Here is a 5,810-nt window from a genome sequence, read left to right as displayed (position 1 = left end):
TCTCTCACCTCTTTTTCTTCTCTATCTTCTCTTTTTTCTCTCCTCTATGTGTGTGTGTGTGTGTGCATCTTCCTCCCCCCTTGCCACTACTTTTATATTCTCTCTCTCTCTCTCTCTCTCTCTCTCTCTCTCTCTCTCTCTCTCTCTCTCTCTCTCTCTCTCTCTCTCTCTCTCTCTCTCTCTCTCTCTCTCTCTCTCTCTCTCTTATATTGTGGGAGCTTTCACTCAACCGCCAAGACCCACGGACCGCTTATTGTTCAAGCATTCCAAGCCGAGCACTAATGGCTACCTCTCACATAACCGACGTGCCATCCATACCTACGGGTGTAGTGAGCTTACCTCCATGCCGTTTGAGTTACCTCCTCTCCCGCGCACTCCGGTAGCTCCACGATCCAAGTGCAAGCTTCAAGCAAGCTCCATCCTCAAGCTCCACGCTCCAAGCTCCATTGCCGCGAGCAAGAGAAGAGAAGAGAAGAGAAGAAGAGAGGAGAAGATGGAGAGCTTCTCCTCCTCGGTCCCTCACTCTCACACTCCCTCTCTCAAACACAAGCTCAAGCAAGTAAGAACAAGAAGAAGAGGAGAGCTAATTTTGGCCACACACAATAATGAGCTTCTCATTCACTTTTCAACTTTATATACAAAACCCTAAATCCCTTTTGGGCGGTCATCCCCTTATCCCCTTTTTACATGGCCGGCCGGCCCTTTTTCCCATTGTCCTTCTATCTTCCTAGCTTCCTTTCCACCCCCCGTCTACATTTACAAATTGCACGGGTGAGAGCCCGACGCTCCTTGAATTAAACCATGATGCGCTTGTGCTCTTTTACAAAAGTTTTGACTTGCGCTTTTCCTTGTGCGCCTTTCTCCCTTATTTAGGACTCTTCTCCTTGTGCGTCTTTGTCTTCCGTTTCTCTTTGCCTTTGGCCTTGTCTTTGTCTTCTACTTTAGCTTTTCCAGATTTTCCACCTTCATTCGTTTGAGGGTTAACATTACCCCCTCCTAGACGAGTGCCAGTCCCATGGCACACTGTCGTAGGTAGCAAGCGTTTAGCATGCACCGAAGATGTAGGTGGCAAGGACATCTGTGGTTGCCATGGCAGAGTGTTGGTAGTGGTGGGGAGGAAGGTCATTGGGGGCACATTGGTGGGTTGAGTGGTAGGGCAATGGGAGTTGGTGGTAGGGCTGTTCTTTGGGGGGGTTACACTAATGGAGTACAAGTGGCAGTTTGTTGGGGATTCTGTACATGCTGATTCTTGGCAGGCTTACAGGGTGATAAGGATAGGAATTCAAAGTTTAGTGTTGATGAAGAACGAACGACACCTTCGTTGGAGTCTTCAATACCTGCAATTGAAAACCTCTCATGTGGCCTCTCCCTAAGGGGTAGTGCTAGTCTTTTTATCATGCACAAGACATATTTTGATTAGTTTGGGAGACAGGTCGAACTCTAAGCAAGCTGAGAGTATTGTCCTGCACTTGAGGACCCAAACTGTGTATATACTTCGGTGCAGATATTATGTGAGTGCTCGTGCATACTTAGATATTACATAGTTAGAAGACTGTCGGCCTGGTTCCTTGTATAGCAATGGGTTAGTGAAGCAAGGGGCTAAGTTGATGGAAAAATTTGTCGATGAAGATGGGGAGTACACTTGAAGGTTGCTTGAGACATCATTATGGTCTTGACAAGGCAATGTAGCATAATTGAGCTGTTTGATGTCTTAGCTTTTGGTATTGGTGGCTACTTGTAGTCCTTGAAAAAGTATGGTGTACTTTTCCATTGTCGTTCATGCCTTGCTTACCACTGTTGATTGTAATGACATTGAGATGGAGTGCAAAAGAATTGTGCAAGTGGTTCAAGGTAACAGGTCTAACCATAGGCGAGGCGAGCTCCCTAGGTATGTTCTGCCCTTAATGTGCCCTGAACAATTGTGGGGGATGTACAAAGGGCTAGGGAATTAGGGACGGAGCCAGCCGACCAAGGTCACTGGGTGGACGTACCTAATTTGAGGACCCCTAGGTGTGGTGCTGTGATCATGTGTGCTTTTTTTTCTTTCTTTCTTTTTTTTCTTTCTTTTTCTCATTTTCTTTTCTTTCTTTCTTTCTTTCTTTCTTTCTTTTTTTTTTTGGTGGGAAAAATGAATACAATCAATGCCATACATTAAGGCTGTTAGCCTTTCATTTGGATTGAGAAATGTTGGGATTCAAAGGCTATGAAGAATTGATATTACAGAGATGATTGTGTCACCAACCTTGATGCTAGAGGAACTGTTGAAGAGATACACTTTAGATTTTGCAAACCTCTTCGTAAAATGTGAGACATCGAACAATTGAGGTAGCACTTGGAGTGAGCTGTGCATGGACAAGGGCAGAGCATCTTGCGAATTGAATCCTGGATGATGAAGAGATGTTCGCCTTTGTTGAGAGCGTGGCTCCTGCCCGAACATAGAGTTTAGCCAAGAAGGAGGAGGTAATTGATGATTATGCTTTGGCCATGCTCAGTTGCCATATGTGCTTTTTTTGCAGAGGTGTCCTTGGGTTCTCATCCAGTGGCGTTTCCATCATGACTGTTGTTTCTTGGTATTCCTGTCACTTCCTCCATAATGGTTCTTTGTGGGGTTTGTGGTCTTGTGGTGACTTGGATATTAAACGCTTCTAGACCTTGACCTGTGTCATTTTGCATCCACTTGTCACTTCGTGAGAGTATATGCTCACTTGCGTTAAGTACATCGAACCAATGCAATCCTATTAAGACATAATTTTTCAGAATGCTATGATGCCTATCTCATTACTTGTTAAGATCGCATACATTAACGGTAGGTAAAGGAAGTGTGTACAAGTGGGGATCTTGCCCCTTTACTCATCAAGAACAAAAAGTTATGGCATGATGACTTGTCAAGCTTCTTGTACATCATAGTGGCTTAGTCGATAGGTACTAGGCGGGGTGAGTCCGGTTGGCTAGGCGACTGGGCCGATGCTGGTGCGGGGCTCCTGTGAGGTTGGGTAGGAATCATGTCGGCTGGGACATGAATGGTGTAGTCCCAGGTCATGATCGTTTCCAAAATGCCTTTAAACAGTTCATTAATTTCTTCCCTGTCCCGGGCCGCCTTTTCTGCCCTTGAGCATCTGGTGCCCGAGCGTACGTTGGGGGTTTGTGCCACTGGTGTTGCCACATTGTGTGCGCCTCCTTGAGCGTCCACTCCCTTGGCCCGTGGATTCTTCGGCCTTCGTCCGGGGCGGTGTCGCTTGGGGCCGCATTTCTTGGTGTACCTTTTAAGAGTGGACTCGTAGTGCACCGGCGGAGGGACGTGTGTTGCATGTTCCCGTCGGCTGCGGAGAGCGTCCTTGCAAGCTAGTTACCCTTGGTTCTCCATGTTTTCCTCGCGGGGGGCTTGTAAGATGCAGATCAAGGATTAGGATTTGTTACATGATAAGACCATTAATATGTAAGGGATTATAGTGCAGGTTATCAAGTACATAGGACGAGAAGGGGAGGGGTGGGGCATGCAGTGCTTGTTGTAGAGGGATGGCCCCCATGATGTATATTTAGCCTCCTGCCATTAGCAGATCTTGGCTCATGCCAAGTTATGTCGGCTAGTGGTCATGAATTTAGGCAGGGCTCAATCTTGGAAGGATGGATCGGAAAGGAAAGAAGGTGTATAGAAAAGGGGCTGCACCCTGTCTCCACCATCAGAATTGTTGGTCAAGGCTTCCTATGGTGGTAATATGGGTTGCATGCCCTTCACTTGGAGGTGGGGATGGTCACACGTCTTTCAAATGCCTGATAAGAGGAGGACTTGAGAAGCTTAGCCTGTCAGACCCAACTCTTCTCCCTGCACTTGACTATCATTGCTTGTGTGTGTTCATATTATTTATACACGGTGACACAAAAATCAGTGTTTATTTATATACATATTTATGAATCCATGTCACTTTACGAGGATAAGAACCAATTGTAGAACTCGGGGTTGTACTAGAGCATAGCACACGCATCCAGCACTCGTGGCAACTTACTTAGTACTGATAGATATTCTGCCACATCAAGCAGCATGGACCCTTGTCCGAGTCTACTGGCAACATGTAGCTCCTTCTCAATGAGAACTTTATCAAACAGAGAGTTTTCTTGGCTAGGTTCAGCCAAGTCTGTACCCTGAATGGCAGTCAGCACTCGAAGGGAAGTTGGTGCCACATAGGTTGGGTCCCTTTGGGATCGCCATTTGGCCAATCGCTCCTCAAAGACTATCATGATCTAAGCCCCTAGTTCGGCCATTACAATGCGGCGTTCGCACCAACGCTGCTCAAATTGACTCTGGCCTGCTAACAGTCGCTTTAGTTGCTCTATGTCTATGAGATTTGGTCAGCAGAGCACTTCATTGAACGTGACGATTAAGCGCAGTTCATCAGCTTCCGCATCAGAGATGAGTCGCATGCATTCATGTAAGAGCTTGTTATAGTGCTCGTCAAGATGTTCTTGCTCTTCCCAAGTTAAGGGGAATGGTAAGTATTCTTCGAGCTGCTCCTTAGGGAATGCGCCCATGTCCGCAAGGACATAGACACATGCGAACACTTTGAGCTTAGCATCCAACTCAGTTAAGCATTCTGTGACACTTCTATGTTCAACGAGGGCTTGCTCGGTTGATATCTCATTCAAAGTTCCAGGAGTTTGCCTAGGCTCTAGCATAGCTAGGGGTTCAGGCCTATATGAGCAAGATTGGTTAATGCTAGGATTGCTCATGCTCTTGGGGTTTCCATGTTTCTCTTGAGGCTTCATTATTGCGTCATGATGATGCATTCTGCCATATTTTCAAAGACAAATGCAAGAAGCTGGATTCCAATCTATCAAATGCAACTTTCTTAGTTATGGTGATGTAGGTAAAATGGGCTATTACCTTTAGAATCCATAGGATCTAAAGGTTATCTATAGCCATGATGCAATCATTCATGAGGGTAAGATGCATAAGCAACTAGAGCCAATGATTGAGGTACGTAGGGTGATCTTTCAAGAGGATCCTCCTATTACCATACAATTAGTAACTAGGTAGCTTCTAGATACTAATGATGTAGTGGCCTAAGATCCACTTGGTGAGCAGGATCATGATATTGGATAGAGAGGACAAGATGTATATACCCCCTAGCCAATCTTGAGATGCTATCCTAGAGCCTTGTATCCTCTTGATCTTTATGAGCTCTCTATGCATTATATCATGGTGAGACAGACTCTAGTGAGCCCCCCACTTATGAGAAGGCTATGTGTAGAGATCATAGTCACTCTTGGGAGAAATCCATGTAATTTGAGTTTGATTCACTACATAATAATCCTAGGTGGGATTTGGTCCTATTGCCCATTGAAAAACCTGCATTGCCATGCAAATGGGTTTATAAGTTGAAGAGCACCCTTGAGGCAACTATAGATCTTAAAAAGGAAAAGGGACTTGATTTGATGAGATATTCTCTCATGTGGTCAAGATGACAATTCTTCATCTAGTTTTGGCCTTGGTTACACAAATGGATCTGAAGTTGTACTAGATCGATGTTAAGATGGATTTCTTACATGGGACCTGCATGGGGATATCTATATGTAGTAATATAAGGGCTTATTAAAAAGGACAAGGAACACCTAGTGTGCAAGTTAAGGAAGAGTCTTTATGAACTTAAGCAAGCACTTGGGAGTGGTATCACAAGTTTGATGCCTTGATGCATTCAAGGGTTATTCCCACCGTGATATGGATTCGTGTCTTTACATGAAGAAGGCTTTTGATGGTAGCCTCATCATTTTGATTCTTTATATTGATCACATATTGATTGTTGGGAGTACCGATG

Source organism: Lygodium microphyllum, chromosome 11, assembly GCF_053477565.2.
Source record: "Lygodium microphyllum isolate KBCC chromosome 11, Lygodium_microphyllum_v1.1.10, whole genome shotgun sequence".
NCBI lineage: Eukaryota > Viridiplantae > Streptophyta > Polypodiopsida > Schizaeales > Lygodiaceae > Lygodium > Lygodium microphyllum.
Note: the sequence above shows the minus strand (reverse complement) of the source record.